At 51.4% G+C, this 18552-nt stretch overlaps 1 protein-coding gene across 10 annotated transcripts in view; it reads right to left on the bottom strand.

Moving 5' to 3' along the window:
• ELFN1 (extracellular leucine rich repeat and fibronectin type III domain containing 1) overlaps positions 1–18552 on the bottom strand; it is a 121616-nt gene that overhangs the window by 35051 nt on the left and 68013 nt on the right. Inside the window, exon 1 of one of the 10 annotated variants that reach the window (XM_081552542.1) lies at positions 1485–1646. The exons of 8 other annotated variants lie outside the window; for them this stretch is intronic. The gene's annotated coding sequence lies outside the window, so the exon portion shown is untranslated. Of the gene's footprint in view, positions 1–566; positions 1647–18552 lie in introns of those variants that run through there. One more of the 10 variants, XM_081552543.1, reaches the window with a different exon arrangement.

The raw sequence follows: 18552 nt of genomic DNA, 5'->3' as shown, positions 1-18552 counted from the left end.
GCAGTCCTCCTCGCCGGGCCGAGGCCCCAGGCTCATCTGTGCCTCTATGAGTGCACACGGGCAGCAGACCCTTCCGGCCGCCCCTCCGGAGCCTGAGCGGCATCTCTTCTGCCAGAGGGGCAGGGGCTCCTCCTCCCCAGGACCACCAGCACCCCGTCCTCTCGCCCCGCCCCCACTCACAGCAAGCCCTCTGACACCCCATCTCCCCGGGCGTCCACACTGCTGCCAGGAAGCCTCAATCAGAGTGGGTAGGGGCTTCCCCCAGATCTCAAGGCAGATGGCAGGGGGACTTGGACCCTGGCCTGGACCAGCGCTCAACGCCTCCTCCTCCAGAAAGCCTCCCCAGCCTCCCCAGGCGGAGGGAGCCTGCAGAGCACCCCAGGCCACGCCCGCAGGGCCCTGTCCTCACTTCTCTGCATCTGCACGCTGCCCCCTCTGACTGCCAACCCCACGTGGGCAGGGACCGCGTTGCTTCCTGTGTCCTGGTGGCTACCCCAGCACAGGCTGAGCACACAGCACGCGCTCCACAGAGGCACACGTGACAAGGGCAAGGGCTGGTCTCCTACCCCGAGGCCTGGCGCGGGGCGGGGGGGCCCACGAGACTCGCTGAGTGAACCTGTGAACCAATGAACAGGAATCAGCGAAGCCTACAACCAGCCAGGTTTTCAGAGTAGGGGGCAGGGCGGGGCTGTGCCCGCTCCTCTGCCTCAGGTGGGCTCCTGCCTCCACCTGCCTGGCCCCAGGGTTGGCGCAAGGGGGAGGGCGCAGGCTGGCACTGGGAGCAGGCGGAGCGGAGTCGGGGAGGTGAGTCCCCCTTGCTCTGGACTAAGGCTGGTTCTTGGGCGTCGAGGGGACGAAAGTTTCCAGCACCCGGGCCAGCAGGAGCATCGAGTGGACATCACGAGAGGAGGCCGTCGTCACAGTCCTGGCCGGGCTGGGGGTAGAGCAGGTTCCAGGTCGGGGGGCCGATTCCTCCCCCAGCGCCGAGTGTGCGCAGGACTGCACGGCCGAGCAGCAGCGTGCCCTGCATCGCTTATGATGCCACCTGAGCAGTGATGGGCACAAAGGCAGAAAGGCAGGCGAGGGGTCCCCAACGGCCCCAGGTGGAACGGGAGGCTGCGTCTGGCCCCAGCAGGCAGGAGGCCCCCACACCTGCGGCCAGGCAGCGGGCAGCAGCCTCCCCCCGCGTTGGCGGGCGGCCGGGGGGTCAGGGCACCCACCGCCCTTTAACAGAAAGCGTCTGTTTTCTTCTGCAGTGCATCTCAGGCTAGTTCCTATGAGACCCAGAAACTCAAGTCTGGTTCCCACCACCGCCATGCAGGGTCAGCTGCCCGGGGGTCTCACGGGACCCAGACAGGCCCCAAGTGAGGTGAGTGGCTGGGGGACCCAGAGCCAGCCTGGCAAAGCACAGCTGCCCAGGCACGGCGACCGTGATGCCTTCTGAGCCTGTGTCTCTGCCCTCACTTCTGCTAGAATCTCCACACCTGGGCAGTGGGTTGGGGGGTCACCCCCTTAAGGGAAAGGGTTTCCCTTCTCCAAGCGGTGGGGGACTCTCCGGCCCCCTTTTATCCCCGCAGCAATGCCTGTGGGGGACTGAGAAGCCAGAAATCCCCTCCTCTGTCCTCACCCACCCCTTCCATCCTCCCAGGCCCTTTGTGACGTCACTGCTGTTGCCATGGGAACCCTGCCAGCTGAGCGGATGACTTCACGGGGCAGGCAGACGGGAGGAGCAGGGCTGGGCCGCCTGGTCTTGCAGCAAAGGCCGCGCTCAGGTGACCGGCCACACGGCACTGGACGCGGGGGAGCCACCTGGCCGACAGGCTGAGCTCAGTGCAGGGCGAGGGTGTTCCGAGTCTGAGCCCCACCCCTTCCAGGTAGAGGGCAGTGGGGCCACCTCTGTCCTCAGCCTTGGTTTCCCTCTCAGAAGGCAGGAGCAAGTCCAGGAGCCCAGGACTTCCAGGGGACTCCCCGCTGAGTCTGGCACCCGTGGGGCGGGGCGCCGTTCAGCTGTGAAGGCCCCGGCACATCCTGCGTGAATCACAGCCAGATGGGGGCTTCCGGAAGCTTCCCACCTACTCCTGCTCTGGGAGGGCATTTCCTGGGAAGAGGGAAGCACTTCCCCATCTTCCGGGAGCCCCCACCCCGGGGCTCTGATGGGTCCAGCCACCCCTGGGGACCCCACCACGTGCGCCCACCTGTCAGCACTAATCCTGGTCTCCCAGACACCCGCCCCATGCCTGGGGTTGCCATGGGGACAAGCTGGTGAGGGGAGCGTGTTCAGGTGGGGCCGTGGGCACCCCCAAGGTATCCACAGGAGCCGAGCACACAGACATACCCTGCGTGTTCTAACCTAGATGTGGACCCGCATTCGGGGTAGATATAGGCTGTGCATGGCATGGGCCCAGCTGGGCCTCCCCGGACCTTGACCCCTGACCCCCACGGCACAGCACATGGTCGGGGGAAGCAGGCATCATCTTTTACTGTCTCCTTTCATTCAACTCTCGAGGTGGGGATTCGGGAAGCTTCCCTCAACTGCCAACTAGAAGCAAGGCCCAGAGACAGGAGGAGCTCGCCCCAGGTCACAGAGCCCTGGGACAGCCCAGGAGGTTGTGCGGGGAGGTCCCAGCCCTGCCTCCCCCCACAAGCCCCGCATCCGCAGTCCAGCCCGGTGCCTCCCGTTTACGACCCCGCACCTCCCGCAGACAGCAGGGTGCAGGAGAGCAGGTCTCCACATGGAGAGCATCGTGCTGACAGCACTGACCCCTCCTGGCCGCCCCCACCCGGCTCCCTGTCCACCCCCGCCGGCCTCGGGGCCCTCCTGGCCAGGCCGAGGAGAGACAAGCCCCTCCACCAGGCAGGACGGCAAGCGGCTGTGAGGCCAGAGAGGGGCTCTCTGCCCGGATAAACTGAGCAGTCTGGCCTGGCCCTGCAGCCTCTGACGGGTCCACGAGGGTCCTCTGCCAGCCCAGCCACAGGCAGGCAGGCCGGACAGAGCTGTCCAGGCCCCAGTGAACAGCCCTGGGGTTTGGGGGACGTGGGTGCCAGCAGCCCCTCCCGCAGACTTCATGGCTGCTCCTAACCATCCTCCCGGCAACCCTGCCTTCCGCTCAGCCCGCCGGTCACAGGGCAGGTGGAGAAATGGAGGCCCAGCATCAGAAGTGGCTGCCAGGAGGCAGAAGCCACCAGGAGGGTCTGGCCAGGATCACGCCACTGCACACAGCCTGGGCGCCACCCTGCCAGCCACACAGTCGTCCTGAACGCCTGGCCGGCCAGGTGCTGCTGGGCTGGGCAGCTAGAGGTGCTGGTCAGGGATGCCGAGTGGCCTTTAAATACCCCGGTGATTTCACGCCACGGCATTCTCCTCCTCCCCAGCCGCCCGAGGCACCCAGCCACGCGACGGATGCCTAATGAGCTGTGAAGGTCCATTTTTCAAAGTTAAACACTTCCCGGGCTCTCTGGCCCAGCCTCCAGACGCAGCCTAGTGACATCCTGGGTACGGGGCCAAGATAGTTGCTCAGGGAGGCCGGCGTCCACACAGACTCCTCAACACCCTGGCTCTCGCTGCCCACCTGGTGTCCACGGAAAACAAGCCCAGCAGCCATCCTGAGGGGCGCTGAGGCAGCGCGGACAAGGCTGGGCAGCGGGGCCCCAGCCCAGCGCAGCCTTCATGCGGGGCACCCTAACCCTGCCCCACCTCACGAGGGGAGGCTGGCGGAGGGGCCGCGAGTCCCCTAACAGCGACCTTGAGGTCTCACCCACCTCGGGGTAAGGGCCGGCCGCACAGCAGGTGTGCTGCTGGAGAACCTGCAGGGCCACTAAGGGCCGGCCGTGGGTGAAGACCCCAGACCCCCGGGGCCCACTGCACACGCCCGGAAGGGCTCCAGCTGACCTCTGTCTGCCAGGACCACTGTTAGCTTCTGTGTGAGGCGGCCAGACCCCTCGGTTAGCCCCCGCCTCTCTAGGCGGGATGCGCTGGCAGGAGGCCTGAAAGTGGACTCAGGCAGGTTGGGGTTCAAGCCTCAGCTCTGCAACTACCCACCCCTGTGAGCTCGCCGCAGCCACGCCCCTGGCCCTCAGGATCTCCACCTGCCGTCTGGCGCCACGTGTCTCCGACCAACGGGCCTTCTACGCTCCCATTTCTTCCAAACCTCTGTCCCTACTGACACTGTCCTTCTTCAGTCCCTGCAGGTGTATCTACCCATCATCCATTCACCCACCATCAGCAATTCATCCATCCTCCACTCATCTTTCAGCCATCCATTCACCTATTCATCAATCATTCATCCATCCTTCCTTCATTCCTCACACATCTGTCCACTCATCCACCCATCCATCACATCATCCATCTGGCTACTTCACCCACCATTCATCCATCCATCCCATCATCCGTCCAGTTTATTCATCCATCATTCATCCACCCATCCATCATCTCATCATCCATCCATCATCTCATCATCCATCATTCATCCACCCATCCATCCATCTCATCATCCATCCAGTTTATTCATCCATCATTCATCCACCCATCCATCATCTCATCATCCATCCATCATCTCATCATCCATCATTCATCCACCCATCCATCCATCTCATCATCCATCCAGTTTATTCATCCATCATTCATCCACCCATCCATCATCTCATCATCCATCCATCATCTCATCATCCATCATTCATCCACCCATCCATCCATCCCATCATCCGTCCAGTTTATTCATCCATCATTCATCCACCCATCCATCTCATCATCCATCCATCATCTCATCATCCATCATTCATCCACCCATCCATCCATCTCATCATCCATCCAGTTTATTCATCCATCATTCATCCACCCATCCATCATCTCATCATCCATCCATCATCTCATCATCCATCATTCATCCACCCATCCATCCATCTCATCATCCATCCAGTTTATTCATCCATCATTCATCCACCCATCCATCATCTCATCACCCACCATCCATCCATCCATCCATCCAGTTTGTTCATCAATCCATCCCATCATCCATCCAATTCATTCATCCACCATTTGTCCATCCATCCATCCCATCATCCATCCATCCATCTCATCATCCATCCAGTTTGTTTATCCATCATTCATCCACCATTCATCCATCCATCTCATCATCCATCCAGTTTATTCAGCCATCATCCATCCATCCACGCTTCCAATTACCCTCCATCCATTTTATTCATCATCCATTCATATCCATTCACAAACCCACCACCTCAGCCATGTACCCATCCATTTATGAGGAATGAGTCAGACGGTCCTGGGCAGGGCTAGAGCCCAGTTCCCGAATCCTGACCCAGTGTCCTCTCCAGGACGCTAGCCACTGAAACAGCTCCAGGAGTCCCCATTCTGTCGCTGGCATGGCTCTGATCCCTGTCAGCTTGAGGAAGGGCTCCCATCTGCACTCGAGGGTTCTTGGAGACAACCAAAAGCCAAGGGACCAGAGAAGCCCCCACCACCGGCCCTGCTTCAGGGACTGTGTGAACTTGGTCAAGCACCTCGGACCCCCATCTACAACAGACACATGACTGCGGAGGCTTCATGCTGGGCCGCACCGAGAGAGTGCCTGTAAGTGGAGGATGCACCAAAATGAGGAAAAATAAAGGGACAAGACACGCTCTGCCCTCACCACCAATTCCACAGCTTCCCAAGGGTCTGTGGTGCCCTAGGCTCCAGCTGAGGTGGACTAAACCTACCCAGAGGAGCCCACTGCAGATCCCAGGCAACCAGGACAATCTGAAACCCCCAAACTATACCAAACCCCCAGAAACATAGGCATGACCTCTTAGCAGCCCACACTGTGGGGCCTTTCCCCACGTCCCTTGACCCTTTGGTTCCCTTGCTTATCCATTTGTACCGTCAGACCCCAGACATATTATATTAATGGAACACAGACCAAGATACTGTAAAACCTTGAAATTGTGCTCACACACTGGCAAGCACATTCACACGCATAATTAATACACACAGGGTACCCTGTAGAGAGACCAGGTTAAGAAATAATGTCATTACTCAGTTACAAAAAACAACGGGCTTTTGATAAACAAAACCTGGATGACCCTCCAGGAAATTTTGCTAAGTGAAAACAACCCAATCCCCAAAAGTTACATACCGTATGATTCCATGCATACAGTAACTTGAAAAGACAAAAATCATAGAAATGGAGCACAGATTAGTGTTTTCCAGGGGTCAGAGATGAGGTTTGGGGGAGGGAGCTGAGTGTGGCTATGTGGCTATAAAAAAGCAATAAGGATTTCTGTATTGATAGAAATGTTCTGTATCTGGACTGTATCACTGTCGATATCCCAGTTGTCATATAGTTTTGCAAGATGTTACTCCTGGGGGGAAATGGATAAAAGGTACCGAGGATCTCTCTGAATTATTTATCATGATTGCAAGGGATCTACAACGGATCGCAAAATAAAAATATTAAACTTAATATGGATGAAATAATGCATTGAAAATGGATGGTGTTTTTAATAAAAGGTGTAAGATCAACTGGATTAATATATATGAAAAGAAATGAAACTGAATCCCTACCTCACACCATAGAATAAAAAATTAATTCCAGATGGACTGAAAGTCTCAAAGTTAAATGTAAAACAATAAAACATCTAGAGGAGCCTCTTCAGAAACTTGAAGTGAGAAAAGATTTTGCTTTGAGCTAACAAAAAGCACTAACTCAGAAGGAAAACGTGGTCTACATCAAAATGAAGAACTTCTCATTAAAAGACATGAATGGAAGAGGGAAATGTCAAGCCATAGGGTGGGAGGAGATACTTAAAACCTATATAATCAGGATTGGAAGAGAACATAAAGAATTCCTACAGGTGTATAAGATGAAGGTAGGAATCTCAACAGAAAGAAATGGGTAAAAGTTCTGAACAATATTTGGTCAATAAACATAGGAAAAGGTGCTCACCTTTTAGCAGGGGTAAAATGGAAAGGACAGTATCAAATGCTGACAAGGGTGAAGAACAACCAGCGATGAACTGGACTGACAGGCAGGGTGGCCTCAGGAGAGCACAGACTCCTACAAGCACTTTTGAAAACTGTTTGGCAACATCTACTCAAAGAGAGTTCCAGAAAAACATCTATTTCTGCTTTATTGACTATGCCAAAGCCTTTGACTGTGTGGATCACAAGAAACTGTGGAAAATTCTGAAAGAGATGGGAATACCAGACCATCTGACCTGTCTCTTGAGAAACCTGTATGCAGGTCAGGAAGCAACAGTTAGAACTGGACATGGAACAACAGACTGGTTCCAAATAGGAAAAGGAGTACGTCAAGGCTGTATATTGTCACCTTGCTTATTTAACTTCTATGCAGAGGACATCATGAGAAACGCTGGGCTGGAAGAAACACAAGCTGGAATCAAGATTGCCAGGAGAAATACCAATAACCTCAGATATGCAGATGACACCACCCTTATGGCAGAAAGTGAAGAAGAACTAAAGAGCCTCTTGATGAAAGTGAAAGAGGAGAATGAAAAAGTTGGCTTAAAGCTCAACGTTCAGAAAACTAAGATCATGGCATCTGGTCCCATCACTTCATGGGAAATAGATGAAACGGTATCAGACTTTATTTTTTGGGCTCCAGAATCACTGCTGATGGTGACTGCAGCCATGAAATTAAAAGACGCTTACTCCTTGGGAGGAAGGTTATGACCAACCTAGATAGCATATTGAAAAGCAGAGACATTACTTTGCCAACAAAAGTCCGTCTAGTCAAGGCTATGGTTTTTCCAGTGGTCGTGTATGGATGTGAGAGTTGGACAGTGAAGAAAGCTGAGCGCCGCAGAATTGATGCTTTTGAACTGTGGTGTTGGAGAAGACTCTTGAGAGTCCCTCGGACTGCAAGGAGATCCAATCAATCCATCCTAAAGGAGATTAATCCTGGGTGTTCATTGGAAGGACTGATGTTGAAGCTGAAACTCCAATACTTTGGCCACCTCATGCGAAGGGTTGACTCATTGGAAAAGACCCTAATGCTGGGTAGGATTGGGGGCGGGAGGAGAAGGGGACGACAGAGGATGAGATGGTTGGATGGCATCAGCGACTCGATGAACATGGGTTTGGGTAGACTCCGGGAGTTGGTGATGGACAGAGAGGCCTGGCGTGCTGCAGTTCATGGGGTCGCAAAGAGTCGGACACGACTGAGTGACTGAACTGAACTGACTCAAACTGAATACACATCATGTATAACCCCGCTGCTAAGTATCTGTCCAGCAGAAATGGGTGCACATGCCCACCAAAAGGCAAGTGCAAGAATGTTCATAACGGTACTGGCCACAATCGCTGGAGACTGGAAAAAACCCAAATGTCCATCAACAGTGAAAAGACCAAAGGAAAAGGAATGCTAGTAAACACCGATGACACGTACAGCAGCGACATGACGGAGATCACGAAATGGGCTGAGCGCAGGAAGCTGGCCTCGGGAAGACGCAGAGTGTGCAGTTCACAGCTCAGACGGTAAAGAACCCGCCTGCAGTGCAGGAGACCCGGGTTCAATCCCTGGGTCGGGAAGACCCCCTGGAGGAGGGCACAGCAACCCACTCCAGTATTCTCGCCTGGAGAGTCCCGTGGACGGAGGAGCCTGGCGGGATACAGTCCACGGGGCTTCAGAGTCAGACACGACTGAGTGACTCTCACACACATACACACACATTCATATAAAACATAAAAACAGGAAAAACGGTAGGACTAAAAATCAGAAAAGTGTTTCCCTTTAAGGAGAAAAGAGGGGGTAACAATCACGTAAGAACAGGAAGACATCCTGGGATGCAAGTCATGTCTTATTTTTTGAATTAGTTGGTTCTGAAACAAATTTCACTTTGTGATAATTCATGGAGCTGCCTGTTTTTTAAACTTGTGTTTTTAGAAGGTGGCACCACGAGATGGGTCTTCCAGCATACTGGAGGAAGAAGGTTGCCAAATCCTTTCCCCAAAACTATAAAAATAGTAAAAAAAAAAAAAAAAAAAAATCAAAAATAACCATTTCAGTATCCTCAAAATTGACCAAAAGGCATCTATCCAGGAAATACGATTAAATGTTGAATAAGTCAGGGAAAATCTGTGATATTCTTACCTGGAACTGCTTCCATCTCCCCACTCCCAGCTCGGCTGGAACATCATCCTAACAGGACAGCACAGTGCAGGCCTTGGAAACCAGAAGCTTCACTGCCAGAGGCTGATTTGATTTAGAGCAGAAGGCACGAAACTCACGCTCAGCAGCAGTGATGTCAATAATAAGTAGCAATCTCAGTGGTGAGGGCATGAGGAAAGCCAGCTGTGCCACCAGGCTGAGACTGTGATCCTGGCTGGGGCAGCCACAGACCTGGGGACGAGCTGGAAATCTGACCGAGAAAGACACGAAGCGTGACAGCTGTAGAAGTGCTCGATAAACTCTCCACAGAAAAATAAATAAATAGATAAACTCTCCACATAAACCCGACCAGCGGGTAGCATGCCTGGGGGACAGCGGGCAGAGGCCAAGAGATTCACACGTCCCTGGGCTACTGAGGGCCTGCGGACACACGCAGAGGAGGGCGAGAGAGCAAAGGGCAGAACAGACTCGAAACTGCCTGGTCCTTGAAGGTGCCCCTAAACCCACATGCAGACCCATCAGCAGACAGCAAAAGCCTGACACCACCTCTGACCAATCACTGACTGACCACCAAGCTAAGCAGACACCGAGATGATCCCCAGAAAGCCAAAATTTAAAAGAAAACCAGGAGTCTGTTTTTTTAAAACAGGCAGACTAAGTAGAGATACCAATCATCACACATCAGGGGACATGGATTTCAAAGTTTTAGTCCAGGCAAGTTACCCAATAAACAAACAAAAAACCTAGCAAACGGGGGTGGGGGGTGGGAATCAGAATCCAGAGTTGCTACAGTATGTTGTCTAAAATGCCCATTTTCAACACAAAATTACAAGATATGCAAAGGAGCAGGAAAAGGTAACTCATACTCAAATAAAAAGCAGTCAATAAAAACTGTCGCTGAATGTCACAAGATGCTGCTGTGTAAAGCAAAGACTTCAAAGCAGCAATCACAAGTCTGTTTTTAAAAAGGGCAAAAGGCAATCGTGTTTAAAGATGAAAGGAAAATATTATGACATTGACTCAAAAAACAGAGAACCTAAATGAACAGAGAGGGATTATGCAGCAGAATTTTGGAATTCAAAAGTGCAATAGCTTGAGTGAAAAACTCACGAAGGGCTCAACAGTCAATCTGAGATGAGAAGAAAGAATCAAAATAAAGTGTCCAATCTAAAGAACGGAGAGAAAAAGCAGAGGGAGGACTTCCCTGGCGGCCCAGTGGCTAAGACTCTGCACTCTCGACGCAGGGGACCCGGGTTTGATCCTTGGTCAGGGAACTAGGTCCCATACGCTGCAATAAAGATCTCACATGTTGCAACTAAGATCTAATATTTAAATAAATAAATATTTATTGGTGCATCCAAATAAATAAATACTTTTTTAAGAAATAGATGAGGAAAATAAAGTGAGCCTCAGACATCTGTGGGAGACAACATCAAGGGCTTGGTACCAACCCATACGTAATAGAAAGAGGTAAGAAAATATTTCAAGAAATAACAGCTAAAGATTCCCCAAATTTGAAGAAAAACATTAGATGCAAGATCAACAAACCCCAAGAAGGATGAAAACAAAACATCCACACCTAGACACAGCATAACCAAACTGCTGAGAGACAGACAACAGAAAGAGAAGAGCGATCCATCACGTGCAAGATAAAGACAGCGCGGCCAGCAGGCGACTTCTCATCCAAAACTACGGCGGCCAGAAGGCAGTGGACGGCATACTCAGACTGCTGAAAGAAACGTCAGCTGAGGATTCCATACCCCATGGAACCATCCTTCAGAAATGAAGGCAAACTGAAGACATTCATAGACAAAGACCGGGAGAATTTGGTGCCAGGAGACCTGATTTAGAAGAAATTTACTAAAGGAAGAAGGTCAGGCTGAAAGGAAGTCACGTCCAGGGTAATTCAAATCCACATAAAGAAATGAGGAGTGCCAGACGTGATAAATGTCTAGATGAATAGAAAAGACGCTATAAATGCGTTATTTTCTCTTCCATTCTCTTAACTTCTTTTAAAAATGTAAGAGTATATAAAGCAACAATTCTAACACTACACTGCTGTTATAACTAGCATATACTGATGTACTTTATATAACAATTTTCGCACAAAAGAGGGAGGGGAAATGGAGCTATACTGGAATAAAGCTTCCATATTTTACCATAGTTAAGTCTATATTAAAAGCTATGACAAATCTAAACAGTGTATTAAAAAGCAGAGGCATCACTTTGCCAACAAAGGTCCTTATAGTCAAGGCTATGGTTTTTTCCAGTGGTCATGTATGGATGTGAGAGTTGGACCATAAAAAAGGCTGAGCGCCAAAGAATTGATGCTTTTGAACTGTGGTGCTGGAGAAGACTCTTCAGAGTACCCTGGACTGCAAGGAGATCAAACCAGTCAATCCTAAAGAAAATCAACCCTGAATATTCATTGGAAGGACTGATGCTGAAGCTGAAGCTCCAATACTCTGGCCACTGGATGCAAAGAGCCGACTCAATAGAAAAGACCCTGATGCTGGGAAAGATTGAGGGCAAGAGGAGAAGGGGGCGACAGACAAAAAGATAGCTGGATGGCATCACCGAGTTGATGGACATGGGTTTGAGCAGGCTCTGGGAGATGGCAAGACAGGGAAGCCTGGCGTGCTGTAGTTCACGCAGTCACAGAGTCAAACATGACTTAGTGACTAAACAACAACAAAAAAATCAGTGTTAATCTGAAATCATTTGTATTAAGATACATACTGTTATCCCCAGAGCAACTGCCAAGAAAACAATGCAAAGAAATAAAGTTTAAAAAATTAACAAAGGAACTAAAATGGTACACTGAAAGAAATTACCTAACATCAAAAGAGAAACAGGACAGGAACAAGATGAGACGTGCAGAAAATAACTCAGACAATGGCAACCATGTCAAACCAAAAACTGCGTTCCACGTGAGTGGACTAAATGGCTCAATTAAAAGGCAGAAGTTGTCAGACCGGATTAAAAGAGCAAGATCCAAATATATGCTGTCCAAAAATTTATACTTTAGGTTCAAATATACAACTATGATGAAAGTAAAAGGACAGAAAAATACATGCAAACAGGAACCACACAAGAGCCAGAATAGGTAAGTTAACATCAGGCAAAAGAGACTCAAGAAACACACCAAAGGCAAAGAGACACACTTCATGATCATACTCAGGTCGACACCTCAGAAAGAGATGACAATTATAAACGAATATGCCCATAAGAGCTCCAAAATGCAGTAAGCAACAATTAACAGAATTGAAAGGAGAAACAGACAATTCACCAATAATAGTTGAAGATTCTAATATTCCACTTTCAATAACTGAGAAAACTAGGCAGAAGAAATCAGCAAAGATACAGACAATCTGAACGACACCATCATCAACCTGACCTAACTGACATTTGCAGAACATCCTAACCAGCAGAATACACTTTCTTTTCAAACACGAGGTACACTCTTCAGGACGGACAATATTTTAGGCCAAAAGACAAACTTCTATAAATTTAAAATGAATGTAACCATAGAAAGTATGTTCTCCAACCACAATGGAATTGAATTAAAAATCAACAAAAGAAATAAATCTGAGAAATCCTAAAATATTTGGAAAGTAAACAGCAATTTTAAAAATAGACATGAGTCAAAGAAATCACAAAGGACATTAGATAACGTTTTAGTTAAATGAAAATAGAACATATCAAAGGGTATGAGATGCAGTTAAAGCAGGGTTTAGATGGAAATTCATAGCTTTCAGTGTGCATCAGAAAAGAAGAAAAATCTCAACAACCGAAGCATCTACCTTAAGAAACTAGAAAAAGTCAAAGCAAGTAGAATAAAGGAAATAATAAATCAGAATGAAGGCTGATGAAAAACTAGAATAATAAATAAACAAAAAACAAAAACCATCTATTTGAAAAGATTAACAAAATTGACAAAACCTTTAGCCAGACTGACCAAGAAAAAAAAAGACAACAGAAATTACCAAAATCAGTTATTATTAAAAAGAAAACATCACCACCAGCCCTACCGAAATCAACGGGAATGTAAAAGTAATACAGGTAACATTGTGAACAACTCTACACCAACAAACTTCACAACTCGGAAGCTGAGTAGGCAAATCCACAGAAAGACACAAATTAACAAAACTGATTCAAAAACAGAAAGCCTGAATAAACTTCTAATCATTTATCCAGAAATGAATGACTAATTTAAACACTCCCACAAAGAAAAGTCCAAGCCCAGTGGCTTAAATTGCAAATTCTATCAAATATTTTTTTGAAAATCATACTGAATCTAGACAAACTCAGAAAAAAAGAGAAAGAAAAACTTCCTCACTCATTTTATGAGACCAGTATTTTCCCTGCTACCAAAACCAGACAAAGACATCATAAGGAAATAACAGACCCACACATCACATGAATACTGGTGCAAAAATTCTTCATAAAACAGTAGCAAACCAAATCCAGCAATAAAGAAAAAGGACTGTCCAGGTGGCATTCACCCCAGCAACGCAAGGCTGGTTTAACCTCTGGAAATCAACTAAAGTCACACTAATGAAAGGACAAAAGCCAAATGACCGTTTCAGTGCACGCACAGAGCCAAATCCAACACACACTCACAGAAACACTCACACCCCAGACTACAAGGGGACTTCCCAGCCCGATGAAGACCATCTAGGAAAGTCACAGCTAACACGTCCAGCGGTGAGAGACTGAACACTTTCCCCTAAAATCAGATATGAAGCGCCAGTGCCAGTCAGCATTACTCTGGAGGTTCTGGTCAGTGTCTGAAAAAGATGCAAGACTCTCCTTATTTTCAGAGGACACGTAGAAAACCCCAAGGAATCCACAAAAGTCTAGTGGACTAGCCAATAATTAAATGTAGCAAGGTCATAGGATGAAATATCAATGTACAAAACTCAGCTTTATTCCTATGTACTAGCAACAAACAATCTGAAAATGAAATTAAGAAAGTAATTCCATGCACAATAGCATCAAAAAACACTTAGGAATAAATTTAACAACAGAGATTTAATTTGCAAGACTTGCACACTGAAAATGACCCCAAAAAAATTGCTCAGAGAAAATAAAGGTCCAATTCATGGAGACACACAGTCCATGTTCATGGACGGGAAGACTGAATATTTCCAAACTGATCTGTGAATTAAATGGAAGCCCATCAAAATCTCAGCAAGCACTTTTTTAATTAACAAGGTGATCTTAAAATTCGCACAGAAATGTAAAAGACTAAGAATAGGCGAAAAGATTTTGAAAAGAAAAAATTTAGAGGACCTACCCTTTCCAAATGGGCCGCAAACCTACGGTAATCAAGCCAGTGTGGTGCTGGCAAAAGATCAGACACACACCCCAGTGAGGCAGGGCTGAGAGTCCAGAAGCAGACCCGGACACCTGTGGTCCCAGGAAAACTTCACAGAGAAGACAGTCTCTTCCAAACATGGTGCCCAATCTAGAAAGACGGTACTGATGCAATTATTTGCAGGGCAGCAATGGAGACACAGACATAGAGAACAGACTTACAAACACAGCGGAGGCATGGAGAGAGGAACACGGAAACACACACCCCCAAAGGTAAAGCAGACGGCCAACGGGAACTCAAACCAGGGCTCTGTATCAACCTGGGGGGTGGGAGGAGGTCCAAGAGGGAGGGGACGCATGAATACCTATGGCTGATTCATGTTGAGGTTCGACAGAAACCAATGCAAAACTGTAAGCAATTATCTTTCAATTAAAAATAAATATTTTTATTTTAAAAATGGTGCTGGGGCAATTAGATACCCACGTACCCAAGAAAATGAATGAAGAGCCTTATACAGCATTCACAAACATTAACTTAAAATGGTCAATAAACCTAAATCCAAGAGCTAAAATTAAAATATAAACTCCTAGAAGAAAACACAGAAGAAATATTTGTGACCTTGGATTAGGAAAAGAATTCTTCATAAAAGAGAAAAATTGATAAAGCAAACTTCATTACACATAAAAACTTTGGTGTTCCAAAAGACACCATGGAAAATACTCAAGACAAGATACAGACCAGGATAAGATATTTGCAAATCATACTTCAGATCAAGGACTTGTATTCAGAACGTATAAAGAACTCTCACAACAATTCTGAATAATGTTAAAACTCAGTTAAGTCAAATAACCACGTTAAAATGGGCAAAAGATTTAGACAGACATTTTATCACAAACGAAATATAAGCGCCAATAAACACACGAGGAAATGTCCAACTTCACTGGTCATTAAGAAAACGCTAATTAAAACCACAGCCCCCGACCCCTGCCCGGTGCATCTGTAATAAAAAAGACCAACATTGCCAGGTGTTGCGGGAATGTGAGGGGCTGCAACCCTCCTGCAGGAGCTGATAAGCCTACAGAGGCAGGTGGCGATTTGCGCCTGGGGAATGTGGGGACCACCCACCACTGGACAGGAGGTAGGGAGCCCTCCAGGGTGATGGGAAGGGTCTAATACTCACCTGCGGCGGTGGCTGAGCACCTCTGTCCATGTGCAGACGCCCCTGCGCGGTCCCTTCCCAAGGGCACAAAAGCATGGTCACGCTGTCAGGAACCTCCAGAAAGCAGGGAGCGGGGAAGGGGCAGGCCGGCGCGCTCGGGCCCACACCCCCCAGCCGCACGGGACGCCAGCCTCACAGGCGACCAGCGTTATTCTAAAGGCCAGAGTCCCCTGCAGGATAACCGAGCGGCCCCCAAGGCCGTCAGCTTCTGTGCCAGTCCGAGATTTCACAACCCTGGAACACCTTCCCCACACACACAGAACGCTGGGCAGGACGAGAGGGGGCGAGCCCAGGCAGCCTGGACCCCGCGGGTCACTTGCCTGCAGCCAGCCAGGAGGCTCCCGCCTCGGCGCCTCCTGGGGGCAGGCCCCTGCTCCTCTGCAGTCAAGGGCCCAGCTCCCAGCTCTGCCTCCTGCCCTGAGACTCGGCTCTCCCATCTGTAAAATGGGCAGTGGGGCTGCTGGAGCGAGGGGTGTCAGAGACAGGCAGGTCTGGGTTCTGGAGCTCGTGATACGAGCCGGGCCCAGCCCCCTCCCTCTCAGCTGCAACAGGCTCCCCGGTGGTGCTGGGCCTACACCGGGCGCGCGACCAGCAGGGTCTGGACCACCACGCCCAGGCGGGCTCGGAGCTCCGCTGTTTCAAGGAGTCTCGGAGGCCAGGATGGCAGCAGGTGAGACAGGAGCCAAGAGGCCAGTCTGGGGAAGGGGCTGTGCTCCACAAGGCTCAGGCGCCTTCGCTGTGAGCTCAGGGAGCCGCAAGCGGGGGGGCCACGCACCCAGAGGCCGGGCCCTGCCCCACCCGGCCCTGTTTCCGCTTTCAGAAGAGGGTGCTGGAATGGCCCTAGAGCTCCAGGTGTGGAACATCGCCTGGCTTCACCCTTCCTGCCCAGGACTCACAGCCCCATCGCCCGGCCCCTAGAGATGGGGCTTTTCTCCTGGAGTTTAGAATTTCCAGACATCTTCCCCTAAGGGGCAGGGGGCAGAGGAAAATGGAAGAGGTTCTGGCTGAAAGGACCTCAAGTTGGCTCCCATCACCCTCTGGCCATGCAGCTCCGGGAGGCACCGCTGTCACTGGGGATCCAGGCGTCCCCACGGTCTGTCACCTTCCGCCGAGGGCAACACGAGACAACCCATGCGTCCCGCAACGGGATGCGGCCCTGGTCCCACAGGGTGGCGGCCCGCAGACGTGCCCTCCCCGACAGTCACCGCCACCCACCTTACCCGCTCCCCCAGGAACCCCCGAGGACGGGCAGAGCATTACCTGGGCCCCTGGGCCCCACCCTGGCTCTGCGCAGGCCTGGCACAGCGAAGGTGAGCTCACGACGGAGCAGGCCCCCCGGGCCAGCTGGGCTCTGGGAAGGGTGTCCACACACAGTCCCCAGGAGCATGCCTCCCAATCCCAGACCCCAGAGAGAAACAGCATCACAGCCGCCCTGTGCCTCAGTGTGCACAGAACACGCTGGACACAGGTGCCGGCCAGGGCACACAGGCTCAGGGCGCACGTGGACATGCGGGCATGCAGGGCACAGGACACCACAGAGGGGCGGGCACGCCTGGGCCCGGTGGAAGCCCTGGGCACCGATAGACGAGAGCCTGCCGTGTGTGTGAGCTCTGCGTGTGCACGCGCGTGTCAGAGGCAGCACCTGTGCCTCCAGAGAGGGCTGCATGTGCGTGAGACCCGTGCACGCGCGAGTGCCTGTCAGGGTGTGGGAGTCGTGGCCACGCATCCTCAGAGCTCTCAGGTCAGCTGCCGGCTGGGGCATCTCGGCCGTGACGTGTGTGGATGAGGCCAGGGAGGCACCCCTGGATTTCTGGGGAGCGGTGTTTCTAAAAAGCCGTCCCCTGGGACTCCCGCCCTCCAGACCCAGCGTGCTGCTGCTCTGTGGGGACACCACAAGGACGAGGCCAACAAGCCCGACGTCCGTCAGATGGCAGACGCCTCGGAGGCCAGAGCCTCCTCCCTGCCCTGGCCTGTCCCCCAGGACCCGGTGCCGGTCAGCCCCCAGCCCACGAGGGCGCCCCCGGGGGCCCCTGGGAGGACCTGCGCGGCCCTGACCTCTACTACCGCAGCCCATGCTCCTGGAGGCACCAAAAAAACAGAGGAGAATCTGGTTTTACAGAACTTCAACCCTCAGACAGGAACCTGAGATGGGAACGCACCCTCCGTCAGGCAGTGTCGCTCACGGGGCCGTACCTGCTGTCGGCTCCGGTTCCCGGGAGGCACGCGCCAGCACACACATGTGACCACTCGCACCCCCAGACTTGAGACGTGCGTCTCGAAGAGGAAACTCTGGCCACCAGCTGGGGCACAGCCCGGGCACTTCAGCCGGGCACCCCGGTCTCACGCCAACCTGTGTCTTCTGGCGGGAGGCCCAGGCCCGCTCCCCTTAGAGAGACGGCTCTGAACTGCTGGTGGGTGTCGGAGGAGAGCAGGACTCGCTTTATACCATCTTACCCTCTACACGCACACGCCTTGCGCGGTAACAGACACAGATGGGAACACGAGGTAGTTTACAGAACCGTCTTCTCTACAGGAGCGCGGCTCCCATCTTTAAAGCAACGTCAAAACAGATGCTCCAGGCTCTCCCTCGCCGGCCCCGTCTCAGCACACTTGGGCGGCCACCCCTGCCCACACAGGCCCCCAGGGCCCCCGTCCTCCTCCCCTTCAGCCACAGGGACCTTTAGACACGGAAGCCAAGTGCATCCCTCACCATCTCAAAGTCCCCAAGAGCTTCCCAAGTCAAACAGAATGAGACCCACGTCTTCCCCAGAAGCCCAGGCCCTCAGCTGGCACAGGGGCCCTGTCCCCACCGACCCCGCACCTCTGGCCCGGCCCCTCCAGCACACCAAGCCTGCGCCGGCTCGGGCCCCCACGCGGGCAGCCCTTCT

This window comes from Giraffa tippelskirchi, chromosome 13, assembly GCF_054371585.1.
Source record: "Giraffa tippelskirchi isolate mGirTip1 chromosome 13, T2T-mGirTip1v1.2.pri, whole genome shotgun sequence".
NCBI lineage: Eukaryota > Metazoa > Chordata > Mammalia > Artiodactyla > Giraffidae > Giraffa > Giraffa tippelskirchi.
Note: the sequence above shows the minus strand (reverse complement) of the source record. Positions and strands in the feature narration are given on the sequence as shown.